Source organism: Pelobates fuscus, chromosome 6 (assembly GCF_036172605.1).
Source record: "Pelobates fuscus isolate aPelFus1 chromosome 6, aPelFus1.pri, whole genome shotgun sequence".
Lineage (NCBI taxonomy): Eukaryota > Metazoa > Chordata > Amphibia > Anura > Pelobatidae > Pelobates > Pelobates fuscus.
In genome coordinates, this window is record NC_086322.1 from 201,264,642 (window position 1) to 201,289,586 (window position 24,945).

The window sequence follows — 24,945 nt, forward strand, 5'->3', positions numbered from 1 at the left end:
CCCCCGGCGACCAGCCGCCTTTGCAACCACCCCTACCACCAGAGCAGCAAGCCGAGAACAGGATATAGAGCGAGAAGGCAGCCCACGAGAAGCCCGCTATCAGCTCACCTGCACGGACGCTCCTTCTGAGCACAAGTGGTTCCAGCCGAGAGCCGGAGTCGGGTGAACCCCAGAGACTGTAAGCTTCAGCCACTGAGGACACAATAATGACCCCCAAAGAGACTTTCCTATGATACCGACCTACCACTTGCCTGATAGCCCAGTTTAAGCTAGCAACTCTGCCCAAACGTTCTATTTTAAGTTAATCTAGGCCTTTTGCTGTTACAGTTGCATGACCTTACCTACGAAATTTTCATGTTTTTATTTAAGCATGGGTCTCAGCAATCTGTCTAGCCTCAACATATGTCTAACTCTCTTTGCTAATCGTTGTATTGTGTTTTGTTCTTTAACTCACTCTTATAGTCCGGTTGGTAAACAAAATTGTGAGCATTACTGCAATATAGCATCCTGGACGTACGTTATCTAACTTGTGACAAACCTATTATCAACCAAAATGATATTATAACTGTTTTATACCTTTACCAGTTACATGCCTCCTAGAGGACTTATCTTGTTTAATGCTTGCTGGTGCTATTTTTTCAATATTTTTCAATACTTCTCACCTGAATTTTCAGCATGTACTCTCAAACTATTCATATATAGCTCGATGTTGGCGCCAGTGGGAAATTCTTAAATAGTAACTGTGCTCAGGGCCGGTGCAAGGATTTTTGCCGCCCTAGGCAAAAAAAATTTTGCCGCCCCCCCATATGTCCTGCCCACCATGTGACATCACAATGCCCCGCCCATATGCTCTGCCATATGGGCCAACGCCAGTCTTCACAAAGGGTCTTTTATCTGAAAAGACAGTGTGTTTGCATTAAAAAGCCTACAGGCACAGGCTATAGACACCAGAACCACTACATTATGCTGTAGTGCTTCTGGTGACTATAGTATCCATTTAATGTGAGGTAAATTAGAAATTAGTGCCACTAATAATATATTGGATTGCCTACTTACCACCAGATGAGGACAAGAGGCTGATGATGGGCTCAGTCTGGCTCCACAGGTCTGGTGTAGAAGAGGCTCTCTGGAGACTGTTTTTAACAGTGCTCACAACAATTAACGAACAGGAAGCAGCTCCATTTTTTAGGGCCCCTTACACAGCTCAAGGTCTGGGCCCCCAGGGGGCATACGCCTACAATGCCCACCCATAAATCCACCTACATGGCCCATCCATGAGTTGGGGATGTTTTATGTGTGCAATTTGTGTAAGGGATGTAGTGTGTTTATAGGGGATGTAGTGTGTGTTTGCGTGTAAGGAATGCATTGTATGTTTCTGTGTGTGTGTGTAAGGGGTGCAAGGTTTGTTTCTGTGTATGTAATTTAATGCAGTGTGTGTCTGTAAGGGGGGCATTAATTATGTAAGAGAACGTAAGGGATGCATTGTGTGTTTCGGGTGTGTCTGTGTGTGAGTAGGAATGCATTGTATGTTTCTGTGTGTGTGTGGGGGGGGGGGATGCATTGTGTATGTGTGTAGTGTAAAAGAGAGGGTTTGTGGGGTAGGATAGGGACTGAGAGGGGAACAGCTCTTCATTTTTTTTTTTTTTTTTAATTCATAGTGCTCTCCCCTCCGGTCAATTATTGATTTCCCCCTCCCTTCTGTCCCTCTGTGTTCTCCCCTTCTGTCACTTAGTGCTCTCCCTTGGCCCCCTGTCCCCCTGCAGTCCCCCCTTGGTGGTCTTCTCACTCCCCCCTCCCCCCTTAGTGGTCCTCCCTCTCCCAAACCCCTTAGTAGACCTTCCCCTACTCCCCCCACCCCCTTAGTGGTAATCTCCCCCCCTTAGTGGTCCTTACCCTCCTCCCCTCTCCTTAGTAGTCCTCCCTCCTTACCCCCCTTTGATGGTCCTTCCCCCCTTAGTGGTCCTCCCTCTCCCAAACCCCTAGTGGACCTCCCCTCCTCCTCCCTCAGTGGTCCTTACCTCCCCACCCCCGTTCCCCCTGTGTTCCTTCATCCCCCTCCCCCAGTGGTCCTGACTCACGCCTCCCCAAGTGGTCCTTACCCTCCCCTCCCCTAGTGGTCCTTACTTCCCCCTCCCCTCCCCTAGTGGTCCTTACACTCCCCTCCCCTAGTGGTCCTTGCTCCCCCCTCCCCTCCTGGTCCTTACCTTCCCATCCCCTAGTGGTCCTTACTCCTCCCTCCCCTCCCCTAGTGGTCCTTACCCTCCCCTCCCCTAGTGGTCCTTACCCTCCCCTCATGGTCCTTACCCTCCCCTCCCCTCGTGGTCCTTACCCCCCCCCTCGTGGTCCTTATCCCCCCCTCCCCTAGTGGTTCTTATCCCCCCCTCCCTCCCATAGTGGTCCTTATCCCCCCCCTCCCTCCCATAGTGGTCCTTACACCCCCCCCCATCCCTCCCATAGTGGTCCTTATCCCCCCTCCCTCCCCTGGTGGTCCTTATCCCCCCTCCCTCCCCTGGTGGTCCTTATCCCCCCCCTCCCCTGGTGGTCCTTATCCCCCCCCCTCCCCTGGTGGTCCTTATCCCCCCCCTCCCTCCCATGGTGGTCCTCCCCCCCCCCTCCCTCCCATGGTGGTCCTTACCCCCCCTCCCTCCCATGGTGGTCCTTACCCCCTCCCTCCCATGGTGGTCCTTACCCCCTCCCTCCCTCCCATGGTGGTCCTTCCCCCCCCCTCCCTCCCATGGTGGTCCTTACCCCCTCCCTCCCATGGTGGTCCTTACCCCCTCCCTCCCATGGTGGTCCTTACCCCCTCCCTCCCATGGTGGTCCTTACCCCCCCTCCTCCCTCCCTCCCATGGTGGTCCTTACCCTCCCCTCTGCCCATGTAGCGTGGCCGGGCGGCGCGGAACGCGGGACAGGAACCTCTGTTTCCTGTATCCGGCCGCCGGCGGAATGACAGGAAGTGCTCACTCGAGCAGTGAGCACTTCCTGTCATTCCGCCGGCGGCCGGGTACAGGAAACAGAGGTTCCTGTCCCGCGTTCCGCGCCGCCCGGCCACGCTACATGGACAGACCGGCAGGAGGGAGCGCTCTGCGCTTCCCTCCTGCCGGTCACTCAAACCCGGCCGCCCTCACACAGCAGTGCTGCGCCGCCTGGGGCTTGTTAAAGCGCTCAGGTGGCGCAGCATGAGGAGCCACACCGGGCACAGGGATCCGGCGCCCCCTGGTAAGTTGCGCCCTAGGCGGCTGCCTAGGTCGCCTTACAGGTGGCGCCGGCCCTGACTGTGCTATACTTAGTTCCATGTTTTTTCTCATCAGAGTGCAAATATATAGCACACATGGCTGAATACGCATATCTTAATCAATCACTAATCTTAGCATGCCTAGCCTGCTCTGACACTTAAGCGTTTTCATCACTATTTGGTTCTTTTAATTTACTCGCATTACTGTCAGGCAGCTTATCTACTACATATACTGTTACTCCGTAGCACTCTTTAACTTACACTGAGAATTCGCTTGAAATTACTGTATTATATAATATAAAATGTGCATTGTTAATACCTGCCTAACAAATGTTTATGTATGTTGAATTGAAAGGCGAGCACTAGCTGTTGTGGCAATGCAAGCCTAATTGTTCTTTTCGCAAGCACAAAAAATAAAGAATTAAAAAAATTAAAAATTAAAATATAGTTATGTATTATTATAAAGTTGAAAAAAATAAATCTTACTTGAGCTTAAATGATAATTAAATAGTTCTTCCATTTATAATTGGAAATGCTATATATTTGAAATATTGCTTCTAAATCGCTGTTACACACAATCTGATTGGACAGTTCTTAGGGCTAGAAATTATGTAAATTAATTAGGTCTAGACTATAATGATACTCTACTCACTGTATGAGTGAACAATTTACAAATGTATATTTTCTCCAATTTTGGCCATCATTCTTGTCTGTCATTCTTTAATTGTTAATATACGAATATTTCATAATCAAAAAAATTACTAAAAATAAATTGTCTAATTGCATTACTCAGAATTTGTATTTCATAGAAGGTCAACAGTTTTATATTTTTTATTTTATTTATTGTATTATCATAATATTTACTTTGTGGTTTAAACTACCGGCAAAGTTCTAAAACTGGGCAAAGAAAGGGACAGTGTCTGTGTTTAGGGCTTGGTTGAGAATTATCTTGTGTGCCTATTGGCCAAAATGGAGAAGCCATCTGAAGAATAGCATGGCAGGTAGTTAAAAGGTATAATATGGGGAAAATACATTATGGAAAGATTACAAATTTTTTAAAATGCTGATTTCATGTTTGAAATACCCTGGATGTATATTTTTTTTAAAGAATGCACACTTTTATAACGGGTTATTAAGTGATCCAAAAATAAGACATAGTTGCATTAAGGTTTGAAGATTGCAAAGAACACATTGTAATATATCTCACAACTTTTAAAAAATAATAATTAAAAAAGGAGAAATGTATTCATATTGGTCAATAATCAAGGGATGTAGTGATGGTTAAACAACAGACTAGGCAACAGGTACAATGTCAATCAAAGGTTGCAAAGGCCAGTAAGGTATCGGCATGCATACAAAATGGGTACTCATTCACGTGATGGAACCATAACTTTGCTCCTTTATAAAACCATTATAAGAACCCACTGCGAATATATCTTGAGCACGAGTTTTAAAGAAAAATATTAAGGTAAGATCTACAACTATGAAGTATATCTGTATTGATTTACGGTAATTACTGGTCCCATTGTTCTTAGTATACCCAAATTACTTTGTTGTGTTAACAAGACCTTAAATCACCTTTTCTCGACCATACCATAGCTTACATGGTTGTCTCTTTAACACCAGTTATTGAGCAGACAGATTAAAAATAATGATGTATTCATTTTTCTCATTTCATAAGCTAAACCAATTATATTATAATAACAGTCACAAGACAGACAGCTTAAGTGCTAATTATTCCTCTATCCTACTTCTAGACAAGTAATTCTACGCACTTTCCTTATTATTGCATATACCATTCATTTTATAGTACACATAAATACCACCTTCATGGTAACAGTTATTTAATACAATGTTCTTAATTCCTGTTCAGTTTGAAGGTATTCAAATGGATCTAATAATGTTACATTTAAAAATGTTAATTATATAATATCATGGAAAATAGAACATGATTTTTAGATTCAGATTTAACCAATTTATCTATTTTAGTGATTCTAAAATGTGAATGTTTATGGAAGGTCTAAAACGTGTTAATCCTCTAAATCCTATTAATAAACTATCTGTGACATCATCATAATTTGGTATCTGTATCATTATCAGGTAAGATTATTTGCCTCTCTATCTACGTCTCTCTCTATAAAGGGATTACGTATCAAGGAAACAAGAAACCTTTACAAAATTTCAATTTCTTACTTAAAAACTCCAGTGTTGTCTAATAAAGACCAATTATCAGAAAAAAAACTATACACAATACAAAATAAATTATTCAAGTGCAAAAATACTGGCCCAATCTTTCTGAAAGGCAGTAAAATGTAAAAGTCTAGCAAGAAGGTAGAAGACTTTATTTGACCCCCATTGTGAACTTCCCTATCATTGATTGGATGCAACCTTCCAAGTATTCAGCACACTTTGTTCCCCCAAGATATTTCTTTAGTGAATGCTTTACAAAGACTTCTCAGTGAACTGCATAACACCTGTCTGTGCTTGGACAGCCACATAATGTCTGTGCTGGGGAAGAAGGGGATAGCTTGCAGTAACTGCAGAGGGTATATCAGGGGCGTATTAGCCGCGAGGCAAACAAGGCATTTGCCTTGGGCGGCATTTTCCAGGGGGGCGGCAAAAAACGCCGCCCCCAAATGCCCAAGGCAAATGTCTTGTTAGCCTTGCGGCTAACAGACATGCTGGGCTGGTTGCTGGGCGGCCGGCGAGGGAGCTCTTCCCCTGAGCTCTCTGCTCAGCTCCCTCACGCGCCGCCCGCAGAGTGAGACTGGGAGCCGGAATATGATGTCATATTCCGGCTCCGCCTCCCAGCCTCACTCTGCGGGCGGCGCGCGAGGGAGCTGAGCAGAGAGCTCAGGGGAAGAGCTCCCTCGCCGTCCGCCCAGCCTGCCCGCCAGTGCCGCCCTGCAGCCACTGGACCACCAGGGAATGGGAGAACCCCCCCACCCCCAGCATTCCCAAAGGTAAGGGGGGGGGAGTACATAAAAAAAAATGTGTTAATGTGAGTGTGTGTGTCTCTGACTGTGTGTGTCTGATAGTGTGTGTGTGTGTGTGTGTCTGTTAGTGTGTGTGTGTGTGTGTGTCTGTTAGTGTTTGTCTGTTAGTGTGTTTGTGTGTGTCTGTTAGTGTGTGTGTGTGTGTGTCTGTTAGTGTGTGTGTCTGACTGTGTGTGTCTGACTGTGTGTGTCTGACTGTGTGTCCGACAGTGTGTCTGTTAGTGTGTGTGTCTCACTGTGTGTGTCTGTTAGTGTGTGTGTGTCCGACTGTGTGTGTCTGTTAGTGTGTGTGTGTCCAACTGTGTGTGTTTGTTAGTGTGTGTGTCTCACTGTGTGTGTCTGTTAGTGTGTGTGTGTTTGTTAGTGTGTGTCCGACTGTGTGTGTTTGTTAGTGTGTGTGTCTGTTAGTGTGTGTGTCCGACTGTGTGTGTTTGTTAGTGTGTGTGTCTGTTAGTGTGTGTGTCCGACTGTGTGTGTTTGTTAGTGTGTATGTCTCACTGTGTGTGTCTGTTAGTGTGTGTGTGTCCGACTGTGTGTGTTTGTTAGTGTGTGTGTCCGACTGTGTGTGTTTGTTAGTGTGTGTGTGTCCGACTGTGTGTGTTTGTTAGTGTGTGTGTCCGACTGTGTGTGTTTGTTAGTGTGTGTGTCTCACTGTGTGTGTCTGTTAGTGTGTGTGTGTCCCCGACTGTGTGTGTTTGTTAGTGTGTGTGTCCGACTGTGTGTGTTTGTTAGTGTGTGTGTCTGTTAGTGTGTGTGTCCGACTGTGTGTGTTTGTTAGTGTGTGTCTGTTAGTGTGTGTGTCCGACTGTGTGTGTTTGTTAGTGTGTGTGTCTCACTGTGTGTGTCTGTTAGTGTGTGTGTGTCCGACTGTGTGTGTTTGTTAGTGTGTGTGTCCGACTGTGTGTGTTTGTTAGTGTGTGTTTGTTAGTGTGTGTGTGTCCGACTGTGTGTGTTTGTTAGTGTGTGTCCGACTGTGTGTGTTTGTTAGTGTGTGTGTCTCACTGTGTGTGTCTGTTAGTGTGTGTGTGTGTCCGACTGTGTGTGTTTGTTAGTGTGTGTGTCCGACTGTGTGTGTTTGTTAGTGTGTGTGTGTGTCCGACTGTGTGTGTCTGTTAGCTAGTGTATGCGTATCTGTCAGTGAATGTGTGTGTATTTAGAAGGCGGGGCAGGGGGGAAGGGTTGGGTGGGGGTGGCGCGCGTGGGGGGGGGTGTCTGAGTTTTGTCCTGCCTAAGGCAGCACAAAACCAAGATACACCACTGGGGTATATCAGTAACTATAGCAAGCCAAGTTTACATATTACTCAAAATAAAACATGCCAAATACATTTATTGAGTGTTCCTTTCAATTAAAAATATTTTTTTAATTGACTTTGAAGTCTCAACATTTTTCACTCTAAAGAATACTACTGATAAGTATGTGTGAAAATGTTGACATTTTACTAAAGTGAAAAATCAAAATGAATTTAAAATTTAAGGTCAAAATAACCAAACCTGAAAAATTATTCAAATCAGCTGTACTTCAGCTCACTTCGGCTACTCCGTCCTTAAATTTGAAATGTAATTTGAATACACATTTAAATTTCACTTAAGTAAATAGAGAGTTTTAAACCCCACCCTGATTCTCTCCATAGTGCCTTCTCTTCAAGTATCTCAAACACCTCTAAAACACCCTCTTTGTAACTTTAGTGGTCCTTTAATAAATGGTGATTACAATGGTGTCATTTCATTTCCTTGGCTGACGTCACTCTTCAAAGATAAATGCTAAGCATACAGCCACCAGGCACCATCTCCACTACAAAGATTAATTTGTCCATTTGTTTTCTTCTGAAGTTGCCATAACAATTCTTATTGCAATCCTGCCGAAAATAGATATTAGACATATAAAGGTAAATATCTGTGCTAATGACACAAATTGCTCTATTGCGTCTCATTCGAATAAATATAGATACATTTTAATGCACTTATGGTGAACAGTGCTTACAATACGTCATATAAACCTTTAATCTTCTTTACTGAGGGAATGACCACACTTTTCAGTAATTCCTTTGAGAAATTATGCATGTCTTTTGTTTATGTCCATTATACTTTTAAACACCTGGGTCACATATTCAGCAATAATATATAAGTATGAGATTATACACACCACTTTAATGATAGCCGAGATACTTAATTTAATGATAACCTAGCAACATGTGAGTCATTTAAGTTGTTTTATCGCTGGTCCACTGAAATCCATGTCATCATTTAAAAGGAGCAGATATTTTACTAGAACACAATACTCTGGTACTATTATTCATCATCGCTGCACTGCGTAAAGAGGTAAGCATCAAATCTTCTCTATTATTCAAAGGACATGTTTAAAGAGTATTTGGTCCATTGCAGGCATTCCTATTATTACTTTTTAATATTTTAACATATTCATCATGTATCAACATTGGGATGAAATAACCTTTTTTTTTCAGATTTTCTTTCAATAAAAATAAAATAAACTATAGTATGTTTAAAAAAAAAAAGATATTCAAACAGAATTTGGAGCATACTGTCCAATAACGTTTTCTGTGTTTCAAATCAGGAACATCTTTATCAATGTGGTTTGGTAATTTATATTATGGAAGAGTAGAAAGATAGATTTCAGCACTTGGTCAATGTCAATAAAGCATTATATCTTGAATTATGCAAAATCAGACTGTTTACTGCCCCCTGATCTGATTAGAGCCCATAATAATGGTATTTCTGAAGACCAACAACCGGTGGCAGCCCTGGATTTCCTGGGTTTTTCATCAATGGAAATTAATTTTGCCTACTTGTATGTAAAGCTTTATCCAAATTTTCCATTCTAAAAATGATGTGTTTAACACAGGAAAATATAATGGCCTGACCTCAATGTAAGCTGAATCTTACTCTTTTATAGAAACATAGCAACTTAGAATGTGACGGCAGATAAGAACCATTTGGCCCATCTAGTCTGCCCAGTTATCTAAATACTTTTATTAGTCCCTGGCCTTATCTTATCCTTACGATAGCCTTATGCCTATCCCACACATGTTTAAACTCATTCACTGTGTTAACCTCTATCACTTCAGCTGGAAGGCTATTCATTGCATCCACTTCCCTCTCAGTAAAGTAATACTTTCTGATATTATTTTTTAATTAAATTTTTTTTTCTTCAATCTTTCTATTATTGAGGCATATTGTAAATGGGATACAGAATAGAATGAAGGGGATGCACATTTTTCATACAGATTGGGGTCATGCTAACAGAATGTAGCCTCCCCCATGAGCGTCTGCCTCCTTTTATATTTTTGTAATGTTCTATATTATGGCATTTGCGTCACAAAATACAGAATAAAAAGTTATTACAAGGTAAGACAGGATAAAATTATCAGCATTGTTTGGAATACATTCTCAAGAAAGACTGCCACATTTTTAGAATACATTAACAGGTTAATACTGGCTAGGTTTGGTTATTACGTGAGAGTAATTAAAGATTACGTAAACTGTGCTTTTCACGTGAAAAATATAGTAGAGTAAACATGCTAAGCAAGATGTAGGCTGAGTACAATCTGAAATAGTATGTCTAATGTGCTTGCAATATTAAACATAGAAGCTTGCTCGTGTGTAAATGTAGGATTGCAAGAATATTACAAACAAGAATGAACAGTCGTAATTCAACTATGTTAGCTTAATTTGACAGGCTAATGGCGACCTCAGGACACACATGCTGCGCTATGTTTGGGGTACCTGCAGTTATGGGGTCCCCCAAGGAGAGCAAAACTAACTTATTTACATCTATCTTAAGAAAGGATGTAGGTGCTTATGTGTGGAGAGGTGTCGGATGCTCCACAGCATGTGCAGGATCTAGAGATCACTAAAAGTCAGTGTCCGCTTGCGTGGAGTGGATGTTGCTCAGTAGTAGCGGTGCTATTCTCCCAGGGTGTCAGTCCGGGTGTTGTGCTCGCTCACATGCATCGGAGGAGCGGTGTTCTTTCCCAGTTCCGCCATGCTTTTAAGCCGCAACATCAGGGAGGTCGGAACCGGTGCATCATGCCATGTGTCAGGCGCCATTGCTGTTTCAGCCTTCTTCATGTGGCTGGGTTCAGGCACCTTGCTTGCAGGGTAGGGCGGCAGGTCCCGTGAGTTTGTCACAGGTCACAGGTCGGCTTTCCTCGCCTTGGCGCTTGGTCGCCTCCTTGGATCTGTGAGCGCTGCTAGTCCAATTCTCTCTGGCCCTCAGGCACTCACATGTGGCCTCCGCCATTTTAGCCTTAGGCCTCCGGCCCTCGATGCGGCCTGGTATGTCGCAGCCTCCGAGTGCGGCTGTGGGGTGAGGACCGGGATCATCCCCCCGGTCCAGAGGGGGGGGAATCGGGACCAGACCCGCCTGTAGTCTGCTTGCGTCGGGCTCCTTCGGGCGGGATAGTGTCGCGGCGGCCGTCCGCTTCACTCACCGCCAGGCGAGGTCCCACCTGATGCAGCGGGCACTATCCTCCGAGGGACTAGAGCTCTGGGAGCAAGCCTCTCCTCAGCTCAGGCAGCCCGGTTACCTCGAGGGTGCAGGTATTCCTAGGTAAGTTTTCATAATCCCGATTTACAGGTTTTTATTTGCCTCTTTTTGCAGGAGCTGAGCTGTCCTGCGACCGCTCAGCTCGGCGGTCCGGCCTCGCCCCCCCTTTCTGATATTATTTTTAAACCTTTACCCTTCTAATTTAAGACTATGTCATCTTGTTGTGGTAGTTTTTCTTCTTTTTAATATAGTCTCCTGCTTTACTGTGTTGATTCCCTTTATGTATTTAAATGTTTCTATCATTTTACTGCAGGGTCTTTTGAAAATGAGATTTATTGCCATACTTGTCCACGTTATTGGAACGTCGCTTGCAATCCCTGTAAGTTTCCAACAATTAATTCGGCTGTGAAAATTAAATTATGGTCTGAGTAAAATCTCTAATAATGCTTTCTGTTTATTTCTTAGCTTGTGGCTCAGCGCCTCCTCTCTGCAAGCAATAGCAATGAGGTTTGTCTACTGTGCAAACTTTTTACCACTAACTAGAATCTGACTTAAAGCACAAAGGAAATATATTTTTTATTGAATTTTCATATTTATTTTTCAATTTCCTTCTGATTATGAATTGTTGCCTTTTAGATAAGTCCATAGTATTTTAACATTGTACAATTCAGCATTATTTAAAGATACTGTCCATGAACCATAACTACTACAACTTGCTGTACTGGTTATGGTGCCAAGAGTGCTCTGCTCTGGTACCACGCCTATTGTAAGTAGTCAATCTGTTTTTGAAAAGCTTGACTTTTTATCTTCACTACTAACATGGAATGCGGGAGGTTCCCAAGCAGGAACTTTGTTAGCTCTCCTAAGCAAAGCCTTGCTTAGCTTGTTGGCTGAGTGTGATTCGCTGACATTTTCAGCCAAGCACTGCAGAAGATAACTTATTGGCGTCAGTTGATCTGCATGGCTTATCCAGGTTTAGGAGTAGAACCAGAGAGTGACACGCATTTTTTTTTTAAATTGCTGCAGTAGTTATGATGCTTGGGAGTTCCTTGAGAAGCTAATGTTAGAGCTAGAAGTTGGTGTGCATGATGGAAGACAGGCATTCATAAAGTGCAAACAAAAAAATATTTCTACTTTTTTTGTATTTATCACTAGTAGTACATTTTAAAACTGTAAAAATAGATTATAGCACGTTGATTGACCACACATTGAAAAACATTATAAATTAACAATAGTGTGTTCTTAAAACATCCCATTTTGTGTAAATGATTTTTTTTTTGCATGCATTTTTGTTCGCTACTTATCACAGTTAGACAATTATTTTACAATTTGATTTTAAACGGTTAAGGCACAAATGAAGAAAAAAGTTTGTTAAAAGTTAGTAATTGCGTTTTTTATACACCGTCCGTATTTACAATATTTTTTTTAATTGAGGCTGATTAGTATATGTACGGGTAGCGTAGAATTGGATTATAGCATTAGAATTAGTACAAAGCATCCCCTGCAAGTACTCCATATCGCTCTGTGAATAATGAAATTGCTAATTGGTTAAAAGTGGGCTTAACTGACATATTTGACATTTGGCGGTTTGAGATACTGCCACTTAATAAAACAATATAATTTAATTTAAGTGCTTTAAAAACATGCTTTACAGTTATTTGGGATAGATTTCCATACAGTCATTCAAACTGGAGTAAAAGCTGGCCTCCCAACCGTCCCAATTACAATGATATAGGGCCAATTTTAGGGTCCTGTGCCCCCATCCCGACTTTATTCCCTGGTGTCCTACTTTCAATGACACCAGGTAACTGTCCCCAAAAAAGCTAAGCCACAAAAGCTAACCATTTGACCTAAAATTTGAAATTCCTGTTAAATTCCAGACATTTTACTCTTAACTCACTGAATTACCCTGCTGATATTCTCTCTGAATATTTTGCATTGGAAACCTGGCTGTAAGGAAAACAATTGCTGCATCTACTACAACAACATAAAGACTGGTATTGGAAACAAAATATAAATGCATTAATCACCAGTATTTTGCTTATTATAATATTAAGTGTGCCAAAAATGTCCAGTAGAAAACTGATAACACGATAGGTCCTCATCAACAAATGGCTCCTGCAAAATTTTGCAATTGTCTTATTTAACTTAAATTTCCCCATTTATAATCCTCTAAAGCACTGTGGAATAAGTTGGTGCTATATAAATGCAAATAATATCAATAATAATACAGGTTTATTTACTAAATATAGAATTGTCTGGATTTCAAAGTGAATTCAAAATGAATTTGAAATTTAAGGCAATTACAGCTAAACTAGAAACACTGATTTGGAGAATTGTTTCTGTCCAGGTATTTTGTACTTTTAATTTAAAATTCTCTTTGAAATCACTGGAAATTCCTGACCATTCTCACTTTAATGAATAGCTCTAATATGGTCATTGACATTTTCTAGCTGGTCTAGAACTTCTCTTTGGGAACTATGAGTTACACCTACATAGAATCAATAAACAAAAAGTTCAGTTGATAGCTTAATCAAGACAATTTATTCACGCAAACGGTCACTAGTCGCTCCATCCCAGGAACCAAACAGCATATATAAACTAGGAATGTGCTTCTCCAAACTCTTCCCCATATACTTCAAAACTGAAAAACTTACATTCACTAATATTGTAATATATTTTTAAACTTTATTTTTATTTCAGGTGCTAGTAGGATTGGTTAATCCCAATATACCCCAGGTAAGAAGGTCATTTAGTAAATATTCCTCATATTTAGGATACTATGTTTTATAGATTCTGTTTTTTTTTTGTTTTTTGTTTTTTTTAACCCCTTAAGGACACATGACATGTGTGACATGTCATGATTTCCTTTTATTCCAGAAGTTTGATCCTTAAGGGGTTAAACAAATAGTCTTTGGGACATGGCCTTCCTTTAGAACGCTTAGAAAATTGTAAACCTCATCAGGGAACTGTGATATTGATATCCTCTCTATAAACATTTAGAAATTGTGGTTGAGTGTGTTTCGTCTGAGGATAAAAAGTTTTTATGCTGAAAAGCAAGTAAAACACTTGGATTTACTCCAAATGGATAGTTTGGGGAAGTTGGATCACTTATATAGCAAGATGACTTGATTTTTCTCTTTTGAGTAAATGTGTGATTTTTTTATTATTGCAAATAATAATAGGGCGGTGCTATGAATATGTTGGTTCCTGGGCTTCTTCAGAATCAAATGCGTCACCAATTACCAGTTCTGCCCCAGATACCACTCAATGGGCAGCTTCAACAATTGCTGACTAAACTGGGAATGCAATCAGTTATAATAGACCCTGGTTTGCAGAAGAGTCTTCAAATTCAACAACAACCAAACCAAGTAGGTACAAGTATTCCCATGTAAAAGGGGATAGTAATATCAATTATGTAAACTTTATAAATAATGCATTGCAATGATAGATTCTTACCAAATCCATTTATAATTGTGTTGCCAATAATACTAAAGTATCAAAATGTTTGCTATTGTTAGTAATTTTGTTGCCTTTAGATTGTCAGCTTGTTTGGTCAGGGGCCTAAATGATTAAATATTTGTCTTGTTTACCTATTGAACAGTGATGCAGAATATGCTGGCACTAAATAAATACTTGTAGTTGTAATTTGCAATGATGACATCATACTTATGTTGTCATTTATTTCACCATTAGCTTGATTTTAATATTAACATTAAGATGGAACAAATCCAAAATTTGGCATTACCATGTTTATAATTTCTCTCTGGTTTGGTAGATGATGCCCTATGTTGTTTCATATGGAATTCCCCAACAGCAAGAGCAGGTAAGACTTTCCCTAATTAACACCTTTGTTTGAAAACACATCAAATATAGCATTTGAACTACAGTAAATTAAGATTATCTATATGCAGGATATTACCTATCCAAGACAAAGAGTAGATCATCACTTATCCCTCTATTATGGGTAGAGTCTTGTCAGATGAATATGCAATTTCAGCAGGATGCATTATGGGAATCCAATCACCTTTATGGTAAAGCAGGGATGATTGAGGTATTGTTTATCCAATTCTACGCTCATTTTCTTTGCCCTATATGTGGTACTCCAGAGTATCGGGGGGACAGCTCCACATGTATTACTCATTTTAGTACTTATACAGTCACATAAGCTGTACTCACTCGACTTAACGTGAGCATTGTAGGCAATATGTGAGCATCTAGTTGTAGATTAAATTAACACTATAGCATTAGGAATACAAAATTGAATTCCTAACGCTATAGTGTTCCTCTGCAATAAACTATAGGTATCCAAGAAGTCTTCAGGATGAAAAAAAAAACAGTAAAAGAATTATAACCTTTATTGATAACTAAGGGTACTGAGAATGACTTACAACACAAATCTGTAACTACATACAATAAGTACCCAAGGGAAAATGTCCCTGACAAATGTGTCCAAATTGGTAGCAAGCTACCAAATATAAGAAATATGCAGGGTATGTATATGTGTGTGTGTATTTATTTGTGTATCTGGGTATGTATATGTGTATGTCTTGGTGTGTATATGTATTATGTGTATGTGCATTTGTGTGTGAATGTGTGCATCTGTGTGGGTCAGTGTGTGTGTATGTGTCACTGTGTATCTATGTGTGTTTCAGTGTGTATCTGTGTGTGTATGTGTTTCTGTGTGTTTCAATGTTTCTGTGTGGGGCAGTGTATGTGCATATACATCCTAGCAATCAAACGCCAACTCCACATACAAACACATACATACAAACAATACAATCAAGAACACCTCTGCATTCAAATAGCAACAGTAATAACAAACACACAAAACATGATTACATTCACACACAAACTATGTTCACAAATGCAGCTCTGCAAGGATGGACACATGGTAGATCTCAGCTGGCAAAGCATTGTGGAAGTTGTGCAAAAGATGGGGATCTACCTTTTGACCATGCTTGCGCTGGAGGGGGCCCAACATTTTTTTTTGTATCAGGGGCCTCTCTACGTTATTTCCACCACTAGTAGAGGTTGCCTGCAAGTCAGAGCTAAGGGATCCCTGACTCTTGCATCACAATCTGTCATGTCAGAAAGACATCATTTAAAGAGTCTATTATAGGACTAAATTTTGAATTGATAAACATAGTAAAGAGTTTTCACCTCAAGGTTCTTTGATAAAGATAGAGATGTTTGACTCTAGTGTGGTGTCTTTTCTTTTTGGTAGATCCAGTACTTCCCGCAGTACCCAGGACAGCAGCCACCCCAAGCAATGCCAAAGCAACCGGGAAATCAGTCTCCAGTGGAACAAGTAAATATTTTAGAAAAATAAAATAGTATTTCTTTCCATTTCTTTGATTGGTTTCTATTACAACTTCAGTCTATAATTTCTAAGTATATTCAAACGTAACAAATTTGTCTGACTGTCTGTCTGTCTCTTTTACCCGGAATATAAACAGAACAATAGAACACACAATTCCAAACACATAAATGGCAAAAAGAAGAACTTGTTTTGAAGTGATAAGAAGGAACTCTCACTACTTTGGAATTTATTCCATTGAATAACACATTAAAAATCACCAATACCGTGTGTTACTCTAGTTTTATGAGATGGTCTGCAGGGCCAATTTTAGGATCACACCTGGGTGCGGAATTGTTTTTATGCCCCACATGGGTGTGGTCATCTTACTAATCCCTCCCCTTTGCAAATTTTCAGACATGCATGTTTCTGACACCGATGACAGACACACACTCTCAATGACAGACACACAATCTCACTGATTTAAAGCACACTGACAGACACATACGGTCTTTTTTTTTTTTTTTTTTAGAAATAGTACCATTATCTTTCATGAAACAAGCAAACAAAGTACCATTATGTACATGTTTGCTTGTTTCCTGAAACATAATATCACATTAATAAATTTGGAAGGCTCTTGTAAAGAAATAATACCTCACATTTAACAATATTTGAAGGTTAATATATCTTGCTTTTTTTCCCACTTCCGTTTGCACATCACTATCACATGTATATTTTACATGAATAAAGAAGGATGTAGGAAAATTAAAAATAAAATAAAATCTATGTTAAAAGCATAAAAAATATCTAATTATTTTACTCTCATCCATTTGCAATTTATTGTCCTTGCAATAAAAGACACTGATTTGAAGCACACTCATTGACATACATACACTGTCACTGACAGACACACACACACACACTCATTAACAGACACACACTTACTGACAAACACACATACTGGCAGACACACACACACACACACACACTCACTGACACACACACACACACATACACACACACACTGACAGACATACACACACTAACTGACATTCACACACACACTCACTGACAGAAACACACTGAAAGACACAAACACACTCCTTGACAGACTCACATACACACTCATTGACAGACACACACACTCCCTGACAGACACACACACTGACAGACACACATACACATACACACACACTGACACACTGACAAACACTCACTGACAAACACACACACTGGCATACACACACTCACTGACAGACACACACATTGATAGACACACACACACACTTACCAACAGAAACACACACACAGTCACACACACTTACAGACATATACATACACACACACTCACTGACAGATTGACACACACTGACAGGCATAAACACACACTGACTGACAGACACACTCATTGACAGACACACTGTCATGATTCGGGGAACCCAACACGCTAACACACACACAGACACACACACAGAAAGTGTGCAGTACCGGACCTTAGAGTGGCCGGGCTAAGCACACACAGAATAGTCAGGTGGTAAGCCGAGTAAGGGGAACCAGAAAACAGAATAACGATAAACAAGCCGAGGTCAAAGGGTAGGAGAAAGTCACAAAGTCAGTATAACAAGCCAGAGAGTACGTAACCAGAAAGCACATGTTCAGTATCAATACATAAAGCAAAGACCACAACAGGACACTGAGAGGCAGGAAAGGTAAGTATAAATATCCTAGCCTTAATTCTGATTGGATAACTTCCAATCAGAATTAACAAACACACGTGGGGGGTATCTATACCCCCCACTGTGATTTTTGTACTGTCGCTTTAACGCCGGGTCACGTGAGTGACCCCGGCATACTGATATGGGTGCCGGCTCCCAGCGTGCAGCGTTAGACATGCTGCCGCTGGGGGGAGGAGGAGGAGAGGACGCGAGCGGCGTGTCAAGAGGAGAGGACGCCGCTCGCCGAACGGTAAGAAGAGGGGGGACCGCGGGCAGCGACGGACCGAGGGTGAGTGCTGCGAGCGGATTGCAGCCTCCCTTCACCGCTGCGCGCGGAGCCCTGACAAACACATTGACAGACACACACATTCACTGACAAATACAAATACTCACTGACAGAAACATACTTACTGACAGACACAAGCACAATCATTCACAGGCACACTCATTGACAGGCACACACACACACACAAACACTCACTGATAGACAAACACATATACACACACTCACTGACAGACACACACACACACACACACAAACACTCACTGACAGACACACACACACACTCACTGACATACACTCACTGACAGACAGACACACACACGCACACACTCACTGACATACACTCACTGACAGACAGACACACACACACACACTGACTGACACATTTTTTGTGGCCCTTCCAACCTCCCTACCTCTCCCTGGGATCCAGTGCAGTTTATAACTCCTCTCACTCACTATTTAGTATGTTGGGGCTAGAATTACATCATTTTCCAGCTCCCGGGAACCCCAGAGGGCGCACGAGGGAGGAGTGGCAACTGCAAATTCATATATAGGCAGAATAGGCAGGTAAGCAGGGGCCTACTCTGCCTTACAAAATAAGTGCCACACCAGGGGCATGCTGTCTGCCAGGTGTAAAGTCTGAATAAAGGTACATCTATTTCTACTTTTAATTTATTTTTCACACCTTATAAATACACATTTGTTAAATATAGGGATATGTTAATATAATAGTAATACACTGGGAATTGAGAATTCCCTTTTAATTATGTTGAACCACTGAGTACATTCGTTTCTGATCCATTCTTCATGAGTATTATATATGACATCAATAACATTTTAAAGGACAACTTTCCTGTGACATTTTCTAATTGTCCCATTTATTGCTTTAAATATTGTAAAGCGCTCAGAATAATTTTGTGCTATATATATGCCAAACAAAATAATAATAATAACAAAACTAAAAAAGCTACAATTTCTGGGGAAATTGTGTGAAGGGTTCTTGCATCCACCAGTAGTCTACAACTGGAGTGGGCGGAGTAACTGTTATCATTTATATAGCCCATTTAATTGCAACGTTGTTGCCCAAAGTGCTTCACAGTTACATTAAAACATACAGTTATACAAACCTTAGCAGGTGCAAATGGCCCGGTCTATGACATCACTTGCTGCAGCAGCCTTGCACAGGTCAGAGTATTTTTGCGGTTGCCATCTTCAAACGGTCGTATTTTAAAAACTATAAATCCTACAGTGAAGAGCTTTATATTGTGAGAATCACAAGACCCAGACCTACATTTTGATGTATAGTATGTCTCTGAGATATTAACAATGAAGGCACAGTCGCAGTTTAGAAATTGCCCTTCAAATGTGAGCTTTGCAGAGTGGAGTTTCAATGAATGTCAATGGACTGCGTGAGTAGCAAACAAATGCTCATATTGCGAAAACAATCAGGACTATGGCTTAGCCGTGGACATTTTTAGTGGCAGCAGGGATAGCTGAACGTTTTGATATAAGATTTGTGTAGGTGGGCCTGAAAATGAGGGAGTGGTGGCAGTTTAGAAATCATGTCCTGATTTTTCAGCTTATGCCAGCTCCCACTCTAGCTTTGCCATTCATTCCTATGGGACAAATTTCGCCACAAGAACGACGATATTCCGAGAACCATTCGGCGAAACGTTCCACAAAGTAATAGCAATCCGATCGGGAACAATCTGCACGTTTTGGTAAATTTTTGTCTATGTAGTGTAAAAACTGTGGGAGGAGTTAGGGTGGCAAATTTGGCTATAATAATAATAATAATAACTAGAAAAGCTACAATTTCTGGGGAAATTGTGAAGTGTTCTTGCCTCCACCAGTAGTCTACAACTGGAGTGGGCGGAGTAACTGTTATTATTTATTTATATAGCACATTTAATTGCAACGTTGTTGCCCAAAGTGCTTCACAGTTACATTAAAACATACAGTTATAGAAACCATTAGCAGGTGCAAAAGGCCCTGTCTATGACATCACTTGCTGCTGCAGCCTTGCACAGGTCAGAGTATGTTTGCGGTTCCCATCTTCAAACGGTCGTATTTTAAAAACTATAAATCCTACAGTGAAGAGCTTTATATTGTGAGAATCACAAGACCCAGACCTACATTTTGATGTATAGTATGTCTCTGAGATATTAACAATGAAGGCACAGTCGCAGTTTAGAAATTGCCCTTCAAATGTGAGCTTTGCAGAGTGGAGTTTCAATGAATGTCAATGGACTGCGTGAGTTGCAAACAAATGGTCATATTGTGAAAACTATAAGGAATACGACTTAGCTGTGGATATTTTTAGTGGCAGCAGGGATAGCTGAACGTTTTGATATAAGATTTGTGTAGGTGGGCCTGAAAATGAGGAAGTGGTGGCAGTTTAGAAATCATGTCCTGATTTTTCAGCTTTTGCCAGCTCCCACTCTAGCTTTGCCATTCATTCCTATGGGACAAATTTTGCCACAAGAACGACGATATTCCGTGAACCATTCGGCGAAATGTTCTACAAAGTAATAGCAATCCGATCGGGAACAATCTGCACGTTTTGGTAAATTTTCGGCTATGTAGTGTAAAAACTGTGGGAGGAGTTAGGGTGGCAAATTTGGCTATAATAAGAATAATAATAATAACTAGAAAAGCTACAATTTCTGGGGAAATTGTGTGAAGTGTTCTTGCCTCCATCAGTAGTCTACAACTAGAGTGGGCGGAGTAACTGTTAGTATTTATTTATATAGCACATTTAATTGCAATGTTGTTGCCCAAAGTGCTTCACAGTTACATTAAAACATACAGTTATAAAAAAATAGCAGGTGTAAAAGGCTTTGTCTATGACATCACTTGCTGCTGCAGCCTTGCACAGGTCAGAGTATTTTGGCGGTTGCCATCTTCAAACGGTCGTATTTTAAAAACTATAAATCCTACAGTGAAGAGCTTTATATTGTGAGAATCACATGACCCAGACCTACATTTTGATGTATAGTATGTCTCTGAGATATTAATAATGAAGGCACAGTCGCAGTTTAGAAATTGCCCTTCAAATGTGAGCTTTGCAGAGTGGAGTTTCAATGAATGTCAATGGAAGGCGTGAGTTGCAAACAAATGGTCATATTGTGAAAACTATCAGGACTATGGCTTAGCCGTGGACATTTCTAGTGGCAGCAGGGATAGCTGAACGTTTTGATATAAGATTTGTGTAGGTGGGCCTGAAAATGAGGGAGTGGTGGCAGTTTAGAAATCATGTCCTGATTTTTCAGCTTTTGCCAGCTCCCACTCTAGCTTTGCCATTCATTCCTATGGGACAAATTTCGCCAGAAGAACGACGATATTCCGTGAACCATTCGGCGAAACGTTCCACAAAGTAATAGCAATCCGATCGGTAACAATCTGCACGTTTTGGTATATTTTTGTCTATGTAGTGTAAAAACTGTGGGAGGAGTTAGGGTGGCAAATTTGGCTATAATAAGAATAATAAGAATAATAATAATAATATATATGTGAGATAACATTAAGTGGTCTTGCTATGCAAGAACACTTAATAATAATATATATGTGAGATAACATTAAGTGGTCTTGCTATGCAAGAACACTTAATAACTAGAAAAGCTACAATTTCTGGGGAAATTGTGTGAAGTGTTCTTGCCTCCACCAGTAGTCTACAACTGGAGTGGGCGGAGTAACTGTTATAATTTATATAGCACATTTAATTGCAACGTTGTTGCACAGTTACATTAAACCATACATTTATAAAAACTCTAGCAGGTGTACAAAAGGCTTTGTCTATGACATCACTTGCTGCTGCAGCCTTGCACAGGTCAGAGTATTTTTGCGGTTGCCATCTTCAAACGGTCATATTTTAAAAACTATAAATCCTACAGTGAATAGCTTTATATTGTGAGAATCACAAGACCCAGACCGACATTTTGATGTATAGTATGTCTCTGAGATATTAACAATGAAGGTGGGCCTGAAAATGTGGGAGTGGTGGCAGTTTAGAAATCATGTCCTGATTTTTCAGCTTTTGCCAGCTCCCACTCTAGCTTTGCCATTCATTCCTATGGGACAAATTTCGCCACAAGAACGACGATATTCCGTGAACCATTCGGCGAAACGTTCCACAAAGTAATAGCAATCCGATCGGTAACAATCTGCACGTTTTGGTATATTTTTGTCTATGTAGTGTAAAAACTGTGGGAGGAGTTAGGGTGGCAAATTTGGCTATAATAAGAATAATAATAATAACTAGAAAAGCTACAATTTCTGGGGAAATTGTGTGAAGTGTTCTTGCCTCCATCAGTAGTCTACAACTAGAGTGGGCGGAGTAACTGTTAGTATTTATTTATATAGCACATTTAATTGCAATGTTGTTGCCCAAAGTGCTTCACAGTTACATTAAAACATACAGTTATAAAAAATTAGCAGGTGTAAAAGGCTTTGTCTATGACATCACTTGCTGCTGCAGCCTTGCACAGGTCAGAGTATTTTGGCGGTTGCCATCTTCAAACGGTCGTATTTTAAAAACTATAAATCCTACAGTGAAGAGCTTTATATTGTGAGAATCACAAGACCCAGACCTACATTTTGATGTATAGTATGTCTCTGAGATATTAACAATGAAGGCACAGTCGCAGTTTAGAAATTGCCCTTCAAATGTGAGCTTTGCAGAGTGGAGTTTCAATGAATGTCAATGGAAGGCGTGAGTTGCAAACAAATGGTCATATTGTGAAAACTATCAGGACTATGGCTTAGCCGTGGACATTTCTAGTGGCAGCAGGGATAGCTGAACGTTTTGATATAAGATTTGTGTAGGTGGGCCTGAAAATGAGGGAGTGGTGGCAGTTTAGAAATCATGTCCTGATTTTTCAGCTTTTGCCAGCTCCCACTCTAGCTTTGCCATTCATTCCTATGGGACAAATTTCGCCACAAGAACGACGATATTCCGTGAACCATTCGGCGAAACGTTCCACAAAGTAATAGCAATCCGATCGGGAACAATCTGCACGTTTTGGTATATTTTTGTCTATGTAGTGTAAAAACTGTGGGAGGAGTTAGGGTGGCAAATTTGGCTATAATAAGAATAATAATAATAACTAGAAAAGCTACAATTTCTGGGGAAATTGTGTGAAGTGTTCTTGCCTCCACCAGTAGTCTACAACTGGAGTGGGCGGAGTAACTGTTATAATTTATATAGCACATTTAATTGCAACGTTGTTGCACAGTTACATTAAACCATACATTTATAAAAACTCTAGCAGGTGTACAAAAGGCTTTGTCTATGACATCACTTGCTGCTGCAGCCTTGCACAGGTCAGAGTATTTTTGCGGTTGCCATCTTCAAACGGTCATATTTTAAAAACTATAAATCCTACAGTGAATAGCTTTATATTGTGAGAATCACAAGACCCAGACCGACATTTTGATGTATAGTATGTCTCTGAGATATTAACAATGAAGGCACAGTCGCAGTTTAGAAATTGCCCTTCAAATGTGAGCTTTGCAGAGTGGAGTTTCAATGAATGTCAATGGACTGCGTGAGTAGCAAACAAATGCTCATATTGCGAAAACAATCAGCACTATGGCTTTGCCGTGGACATTTTTAGTGGCAGCAGGGATAGCTGAACGTTTTGATATAAGATTTGTGTAGGTGGGCCTGAAAATGTGGGAGTGGTGGCAGTTTAGAAATCATGTCCTGATTTTTCAGCTTTTGCCAGCTCCCACTCTAGCTTTGCCATTCATTCCTATGGGACAAATTTCGCCACAAGAATGACGATATTCCGTGAACCATTCGGCGAAACGTTCCACAAAGTAATAGCAATCCGATCGGTAACAATCTGCACGTTTTGGTATATTTTTGTCTATGTAGTGTAAAAACTGTGGGAGGAGTTAGGGTGGCAAATTTGGCTATAATAAGAATAATAATAATAACTAGAAAAGCTACAATTTCTGGGGAAATTGTGTGAAGTGTTCTTGCCTCCATCAGTAGTCTACAACTAGAGTGGGCGGAGTAACTGTTAGTATTTATTTATATAGCACATTTAATTGCAATGTTGTTGCCCAAAGTGCTTCACAGTTACATTAAAACATACAGTTATAAAAAATTAGCAGGTGTAAAAGGCTTTGTCTATGACATCACTTGCTGCTGCAGCCTTGCACAGGTCAGAGTATTTTGGCGGTTGCCATCTTCAAACGGTCGTATTTTAAAAACTATAAATCCTACAGTGAAGAGCTTTATATTGTGAGAATCACAAGACCCAGACCTACATTTTGATGTATAGTATGTCTCTGAGATATTAACAATGAAGGCACAGTCGCAGTTTAGAAATTGCCCTTCAAATGTGAGCTTTGCAGAGTGGAGTTTCAATGAATGTCAATGGAAGGCGTGAGTTGCAAACAAATGGTCATATTGTGAAAACTATCAGGACTATGGCTTAGCCGTGGACATTTCTAGTGGCAGCAGGGATAGCTGAACGTTTTGATATAAGATTTGTGTAGGTGGGCCTGAAAATGAGGGAGTGGTGGCAGTTTAGAAATCATGTCCTGATTTTTCAGCTTTTGCCAGCTCCCACTCTAGCTTTGCCATTCATTCCTATGGGACAAATTTCACCACAAGAACGACGATATTCCGTGAACCATTCGGCGAAACGTTCCACAAAGTAATAGCAATCCGATCGGGAACAATCTGCACGTTTTGGTATATTTTTGTCTATGTAGTGTAAAAACTGTGGGAGGAGTTAGGGTGGCAAATTTGGCTATAATAAGAATAATAATAATAACTAGAAAAGCTACAATTTCTGGGGAAATTGTGTGAAGTGTTCTTGCCTCCATCAGTAGTCTACAACTAGAGTGGGCGGAGTAACTGTTAGTATTTATTTATATAGCACATTTAATTGCAATGTTGT